We start from the raw sequence: 8,736 nt of genomic DNA, 5'->3' as shown, positions 1-8,736 counted from the left end.
GGGGAACGGGCGGTACACCCTCTTTTGGCTTGATGATTGGTTGGGGTATAGGATTCGTGATAAACTTGGCATTCCTGTCTTTTTATGGGGTTTATTACAACAGCCAATTTCAGATTACTTCTTTGATGGCAAGTGGCATTTCTCTGAAAACTTTGTTGATAATTTCCCTGAAATTGTGTGCGATATCCTTCTTATCCATTTGGGAGACTGGGCATGATGAGCGCTTTTGGAAGGCCTCTTTGCGCGGAGATGTTACTTCCTCGTTGGCTTTCGCCAATATATCACATAGATACCCCAAAGTTGTTTGGGGGAAGTGGATCTGGGATCCGGCTGTTCCTATATGCCGCTCCATTGTCTGCTGGAGACTCATTCATGGGAGGCTTCCTACGATTGATTGCATGATTAGGCAGGGGCTCATTGTTCCCAATGCTTGTCCAATTTGCCTTACTGCTGCGGAATCTATTAATCACACTTTCTGGGGATGTTCTAGGGTGATTCCGATTTGGCAAGCCTTTCTTGGCTGGTTTAGGCAGTTGCATCTGCTTGACTGCCTTGACATCCAGAGTTTATTGGTCATGGCGTGGAATATGAATTTTAGCTCTCTTCTGGGAAGACTGTGGAAGATTGGAATTCTAAGCGCTATTTGGATGATTTGGACTAGCAGGAATGCATGCATATTTGACGATCAGGCTTTTACTGCCATAAAGGTTCTGAGCTTTATAAAGACGGCTTTCAAGGAAGCCGAGGCGTTGCCGTTGAAGCTCGGCTACATGGCCAATGAATGGAACGATTACCTCACTTTACGATCCATTGGGGTTTCTTCTCGGCCTGCACCTCCGCCGGAATTCTTATTTGTGCATTGGTGGCCGCCGGATATTGGTTGGATCAAAGTAAATACGGACGGCTCTGCGTCCGGCTCACCGGGTTTAATTGCTGGTGGTGGAGTGTTCAGAGACCACGCTGCAACTGTTCAGGGGTGTTTCCACACAAAGGGAGGATCGGGCTTCGCTTTTGAAGCTGAGCTACTTGCGGCGATCACTGCCATTGCGATAGCTTATAACCGTGGATGGCGCAAGCTCTGGCTCGAGGCGGACTCCTCATATGTTGTTCGTCTCCTACAGCAGCGATCGATGGAGGTTCCTTGGCGTTTCATCAGTTATTGGAAGGAGACGTTAGCTCGCTTACATGAGATCACTTTTCGGGTTTCGCATATTTATCGGGTGGGGAACGTTGTGGCGGACATTATGGCAAACCCTGCGAGACAAGAGGGTTTTTGGAGCAATGGGATTGAGGTCATTGAGGACGCTGTCATCCGAGACATCGTGAGCCATAGTCATCTTCGTCGCATCTAAGTCCCGTTAGGGGTGCTTGTGATTGTTGTTGTTCCGTGCCCGTCTTGGCCTGCTTCATGGCTGCTTGGGTTCTTTGGTCTTTGTCTTTTGTTTGTTTGAGCCGGATTTACTTGGGAACGATGGTGAGGCCGGAGTTCCTGAAGTGTTTCCTTCCGCTCGTTTGCTTTTTTGTTCTGCTCTTGTCAAGTACACTCGTCCCATAGTTGGCGTCTCTGTGCCTTCATGGGTTTGTTCTTCCTTTGTTTTTTCTTTTATAAAATACCTGCTTTTAATCAATTAAACTAGCATTAACACTTCATCAAACTTTAGTTTTAAATAATATATCTACGTCATTTGGTTGTTTACTGTTGTGCGTAATTCTCTGTTCGTTTATTAATTGTTTCTGTTCGTTTACTTAAATTGCTAATTCATTTGTTAAATGGTGCTCATTGAATTCACATTTTTTTTGTTTTTCCTCCTTGAGAGGAGAATACTAAACATTATGAGAGGCAGATATTTGCAAACTCTAAAAAAGCTATCTTTGTCTCCTTCGATTTTTTTCAGATGGCAAATCTAATGGCCAACAATCAAGTTCGTGTTCTCGTCACTGACGTTGCTGTTAGGAACTCTTTTCATGTTTAGCTTCAATGATTTGTTTATTTTTTTTTCATTTTATTTTGTGGATTTTTTGATGTGTATACAGCTAGATCGCCATTTTCTGTCGATTTATTAGTCGGATTATCCGTATATTATTTCGACTGTTTATTAGTTGATTTTATGGAGATCTAGAATTTGCTCTGTATCTAACTCGTTGATTCACATTAACCTTATCTGATTCGCCATTGTGAATGAAATGCAGGATTATGAAAAAGTCCATGTGGTTTATACGGTATTGAAGTTCGATCCCATTGGGAACTTTTTCAGTTATTTATGATTGTGATTTTGGAATGAATATTTCAATTTGAGAGATACCTATATAATGTAACATAATATCAAGTCTCACTTTGAATATAATTCATTTTATGTTGGTAGGAATTGTCAGTAAGAAAAATTCAAATATTTTTATTCAGGTGTTCGTAATTTTATTATGCTTGTTCAAAAAGTTCTATGTTAAATATTTTATGTCAGCAAGAAAAATTCAAAAATATTTTTATGTTCATAATGTTTTAATGCTTGTTCGAAATGCTTTATGTTAAATATTTTATATCAGCAAGATAATATTATTCAAGAATTGTGAATATTAAAAACATTAAGATGAATAAGATCATATTATTCATGAATGTCATATGTAATGAATAATCACAGAGTATTTAATGTCAGTAAAAAAAAATTCGAATATTTTATTTAGATGTTCGTATTTTTTTTAAGCTTGTTCGAAATGTTATATGTTAAATATTTTTACAATTTTCAATTAGATATCAATAGTAGTATTCAGGAATATAATACGTAACGAATAATTATATCTTATCAATGAACACGCACTCTAATTTTCAATGAACATAACATAATTTATAGATGAACAAACCACAATTTCAAAATTAACAGAACATATTTTTTTCAATGAAAAAAAAAAACAAATTTTTAAATAAACAGCCAAATAAAAATCATACTTATGAAAAATCTCTTCATTCGTCTCTATCAACTATAGAAAATTTGTTCACAAATTAATAAAATAAATTTATAAAATAAAATAGAAAAATGGAAAAGAAAAAGGCATCTTTCTTCATCCTCCTACTCTCACAATCATTCCTCATTCTCGAAAATCTTGAACTATGCCAGAAAACCCACTTTCATGGCGGATCGGGAATTATGCATTTTGTTTGTTAGCCCCGATCCTCGTCCACTGCATCCCTCACCTGGGCGTATTATCCGCGATCTGCTCCGCTTGCGTGCTCCACCACCAGCATCAGCCGTTCATCTGCCTTCAGTATGTTTCCAACGTCTTGGGGCTCGGATCGGATGACGACAATGATATCTCGCAATAGGAAGTCTATCAAATAATAATTTCGCAAAATATATTTTGAACAAATATGGAGAACAAATTGAACAACCAAAGAAATATTTAGAACACATGACAAAAAAACAAATAAGATGTTTATCAAATAATAATTTCGCAATAAACATTTTGAACAAACATGGAGAATGAATTGAACAATCCGACAAATATTTCGAACGGGTGGTAAAGCAACAACTCAAAGTTTTATGAACTGATATATTGGTGAAACCTTCTTTTTCCAACAAATTTAAAAGAATTCAACGAAACAACATTTGATTATTACAGTGGAAAATTTGGAGATCATTAATAGAATATTATTGATTGTTCTACAAACCCAAAACGAATATGCAATCAAAACCAGAGTATATTGAAGTTGGAAATGAGGTCTTATGATTTCGGTTTTGAACTTTCAACAAACATATATTGTGTAGTTCGCATTTAACTAAGTTGTCAAAGTAAATTCAATTTAAACTTGTTCATGTGGTTGATTTGCCCTGAATTATAATTCCATAAAAGTGCCAAAAAAAAAAAATGCCAACTGAAATCCTCACCTTGATCGGCGAGATGGGCAGCAAGCACGGGGTGCTGCGGTGCCAGGATGCGCGCTCGAACCAGCAGCGGCAGCAGTCGTGTGCTTCGACAAGCCCGTCACGTAAAGTCAGCGAGCGACTTCCGCGTTCGTCGCAGATGCCGACGATTGAAACGATGACCGTTTTTTTTCTTCTGCATTTGTACATATCAACCAACACCCCAAATACTTTAAACAAAATCCAATCATGCTTTAAATCGACATCCAAAGCCTCAAAATCAAAACCACAAATTTTATAATACACTTATATTTCATAAACCCATATCTTCAAGAAATTGAAAAACTGAAATTATATTCAAAAAATTGAAAGCCCAATATCTGAAATCTCATAATCTCGAATTGCAATTTTACAAAAAATTTCTTCATCGTCAACAACAATCAGTTGTTCAAAACATCATATTCGAAGCAATATTACCTAAATTAATTCCATGGAAAGGCAAACAAAAATCGAAAAAAAGCACTGATTTGTTTTGTGAAAAATCAGAACTTGAAACGAATAGCTACCTGCAATCGAAGTTGGTCCGTTCGATTTCAGCAGATCTTCAAAACCTAACCCTTTACGAACAAGTCGCCGACGATTCTGACATTGAAATCGAAATAACAAAACAAAAGTTATTGAACCATAAGATTTTGAATTGATTTGTTTGGTGAAAAATCGAAACTTCAAACGATTACCCACCTTCAATCGGATTTGTTGCGTCGAAATCTCCTTGGAACCTCAAATCGGACGATTACCCACCTTCAATTGGATTTGTTGCGTCGAAATCTCCTCGGAACCTCAAATCGGATTTTGAATCGATTAGGTTGACAGTAAATGTTGGGGGGGATGAAATGCGGTAAATGAGAGTAAAATCCGGTGGTTGCAGTTTTTAATGATTTGCACAGATACCAAAATGCCCTTATTCTATTTAAAATGTAATTTCGAACAATATTTGTGGTAATTAAAATTGGGCAGCGGATTTATTTTAAACCGCACGATTAAGCGGTTTTAAGGGCCAAGATTTATTCTCTATTCTCTATACATAGGGTATTTCTTTGTTTAACTTGACCCTATATATATATATATTTATATATATATATATAGGAATGAGATCATGTAGTATCCAATGCTTATAATAGATCCGTAGGTCCAAATCTTGACCACACATTTATGACATGTGGCGCATCAAGATGGTGACACTTGGCAAGGTATTTCAAGGCAAAATCTGGAGAGGGGTAAAATTGGAATGTAATTTTCGGATTTAATAATTAAAAAAATATATATTTTTTTTAGATTTTCTCAAAATAGATATATTTTAGATGCATATAGTTTCACACAAAGATGCATAAAGTTTTCACATGAAATGCATAACTTTGAACAGAAAAATGCATTTAATTTTTACAGTTTTGGTATTTTCACCACCCCACCCCACACCACCCCCAACCCACCCCACACCACCCCCCAACCCTCCCCATTACCACCCCCCAAAATAGTCATGTTTCACATGCATACAAAATCAAACAAAAGTGCATAAAGATTTTACATAAAAATGCATTAAATTATACAAAAAATGCATTTCATTTTAATAAATCTGGTATTTTCGCCACCCCACCCCTGCCCCACCCCCACCCCACCCCCCACCCCCCACCCAATTTTTTTTTAAACTGATTTTCTGCCCACTGACCCCCCCCAACCCCCCACCCAACCCCCCCTCCAATTTTTTTTTTTCAAAACTGATTGAGTCGCTGACCCACCCACCCCCCCGCACCCCCCACCCACCCACCCCTCCCCCCCCCCAATTTTTTTTAAATTTTTTTTCAAAAACTGATTTTCAGACCGCTGACCCCCCACCCACCCTCCAGCCCAAAAAAAATTATATTTTTTCAAAAAATGTAATGCATTTTTGTGTTAAAGTATATGCATTTCTGTGCGAAAGTATATGCATGTAAAACATGTAATTTTTTAATGCATGCAAAAATGAGTTTTTTTTAAAAAAAATTGCGGGGTGGGGTGGGTGGGGGTGGGTGGGTGAGGGGGTCAGTTGTCAGAAAATCAGTTTTTGAGAAAATAAAAAATAAAAAATAAAAAATAAAAATTTGGGGGGGGGTGGGGGGGGGTAGGGGTGGGTCAGTGGTCAGAAAATCAGTTTAAAAAAAATTGTGGGGGTGGGGTGGGGGGGGTGGGTGGGGGTGGGGGTGGGTGGGGGTGGGGTTCAGGGGTGGGGGGGTGGGTGGGGTGGGGTTCAAGGGTGTGAGGGGGTGGGGGTGGGGTGGGGTGGGGTGAAATCTTATGCATTTTTATATGAAACTTTATGCATTTTTATATGAACCTTCATGCATTTTCGTATTATACTTTATGCATCTAAAATATACTGTATCTATTTTGAGAAAATCTAATTTTTTTTTTAATTATTAAATCCGAAAATTACATTCCAATTTTACCCCTCTCCAGATTTTACCTTGAAATACTTGGAAGCTTCTTGCCACGTGTCACCATCTTGATGCGCCACATGTCATAAATGTGTGGTCTAGATTTGGACCTACGGATCTATTATAAGCTTGGATACTACAGGAACCCAACCCTATATATATATATATGCATAAATCTACGCAAATATGCTTATGAGCCATGCCATTGAATAAATGTCAATCACTAATTTTCGTAATACATACAATCTATGCATACACACAACCACATATATGTGTGTGTGTGTGAAAGGATGATTTCAAAAAATACATATATAATTTTTATTTTTTTTAAATTTGACCTGAGTTTAAAATTTGTTGATTATATCTTGATTGTCTAGAATTCGATTGGCAATCTGAAGGCATCATTGAAAAATATTTGACATTATCTTTCTAATGATAGTTATATTATTGGATTTTGATCATCGGAATTAGGTGAAAAATGACATGAAAGTTAATTTCATGAAAGTCTATATTTTTTTTTCTTTTTTTCGACCACTTTAGGTGACCGAAACCCTTATCATTAGATAGTTATCACCAAAAGGTTTTCAATGGTACCTTCGAATTGTCCACCAGACTGCAAACAATCAAGTTATTTGCGAATGAACTTTTTGACTCAAGTTAAATTCCAAAAAATTAAAAGTTTATGTATTTTTAACCAAAAAAATAAATCTGATTAAAACCCAAAATTTAGGTATAGTTCATGTATTTATAGGCAATAGGCTTCAACCAGTGTTTGGCTGAGCTAGGATCTTATAAGCTCTTTAAAGTAGCTTGTAAACTGTTTAGGAGCTTATAAGCTTCTTCAAAGTATTTGGCAAAATAAACTCTTAAACTCTCTACGTTGAGGTAATACCTATAACCCCCGTTGTTTCTGCATTTGTCGAATGCATCTATTGATTTCATATTTCATAATTTAGAGCGACATGAACAGACAATTATCCCTAGTAATGCACCAAAAGTATGTATCATATACAACACTAGAACAATGCTCAACTTTGTAAATGTGTTGTAGTTACAAAGAGGATATTTCACAATTTGACATACTAATACTACCTACCTTCATTGTATCATCATTTGGGTGTGCCTATGCAACATCACTCAAATCCAACAAATTACCCGCAACATTAGAAAATACAGAAAGCTTGGGAAAAGGTTAGCAAGCTTTCCTTTGAGAGTGTTAGGTCCGGAGAGTCTCGAATAGGTGTATGGGGGGGGGGGAATACACCAATAGGCTATTTTTCTCCCCTAAAAACAGAGGGATCTCAAGATAGAGATCAAAACGAAACTTTACAAGCAAACTCTGACACCTGTTAACGATTGATACTGAAAACTCTTCAGTAAAGAGTTATCAGTTAAGTTACTGGAACTTAACTGATGCACGTAAGGGCTTCCATCGAGTTTGTTAAAACAGAGATGATAACACTCTTCCTGACTATCAGAGGATAGATCAGTCAAACTGATATCATACGCAGCGAAAATAACTTTGTTTCGTAATAACCTCGGTTGAGCACGTTGTTAGTCTTATGTTTCTCTTTGCAGTTATTCAGTATTCAGTTTATCAAATGAAACAACACAAGTAAGAAGGTAAAACTGAAAGCTGTAAATAACACAAAAAAATTTACGTGGTTCGGAAAATACTTCCTACATCCACGGTCGATTGATCAGACCAACAATCCACTCCGCAAGTGCTTAACTGGTGCACTGCAAACCGAACCGTGTGCTTGCCGGGTGCACACAACCGTACCACTGAAGATTCCACTCTTCAGTACCCATACTTCACTCGTGTCGGATTTCTCACTCCTAGCACAACCCGTGCTAAGATCTCACGGAGTCAGAGTACCTTCCTGAACTTCTAAACACTCAAACACTCGACTCTTTCTCTCGAAAGGAGGTTTGAAAACTTGCCAACTATACTTCAAAGAACAAGTTCTTTGGAGCAAGTTTGACCTAGGCTTCTGGGTAAACAGAGGTTTGCCTAGGGTCTAAGAGAATGTGTGTAATCAGTAGTGACTGATTTTTGGCTTTGGAATTCTCTTCTTCGATTCAAGCTTTGGGGAGGTTAAGCTTTTGGCTGAGAAACTATTTTGGCAGAGTTTCAGCTTATGTCGTTGAATCGGTGAAGATTGAAGTGATCCTCGAATGCTATTTATAGGAGAGGTCTTGAATAGATCCGTTGGCGGTAGGGCTGGGAATCGGGTCGGGTTCGGGTACCCTACCCGAAAAAATCGGGTACCCGAACCCGAAAATCCCCTAAACCCTATACCCGACCCCGACCCCGAAAACGAAATTGGGTACCCTAATACCCGATAGTTTTTACGCCATTTCCCTAAACCGAGCCAATTCAAAGCAGCAGCAGGGCAGCAAATTCAAAT

The 8,736-nt window shown here is 37.8% G+C and overlaps 1 long non-coding RNA gene across 1 annotated transcript; it reads right to left on the bottom strand.

The window, feature by feature from the left end:
- Window positions 1–2,929: 2,929 nt before the first annotated feature.
- Window positions 2,930–4,882, bottom strand: LOC130996712 (uncharacterized). The gene is made up of 4 exons (XR_009092751.1): window positions 4,596–4,882; window positions 4,421–4,496; window positions 3,879–3,996; window positions 2,930–3,306 (listed from the first exon to the last, which is right to left on the bottom strand). It is a non-coding gene; the product is annotated as an uncharacterized LOC130996712 (long non-coding RNA).
- Window positions 4,883–8,736: the final 3,854 nt, after the last annotated feature.

The sequence above is a fragment of the Salvia miltiorrhiza genome, chromosome 8, assembly GCF_028751815.1.
Source record: "Salvia miltiorrhiza cultivar Shanhuang (shh) chromosome 8, IMPLAD_Smil_shh, whole genome shotgun sequence".
Lineage (NCBI taxonomy): Eukaryota > Viridiplantae > Streptophyta > Magnoliopsida > Lamiales > Lamiaceae > Salvia > Salvia miltiorrhiza.
This window is presented reverse-complemented; position numbering and strand designations above follow the sequence as displayed.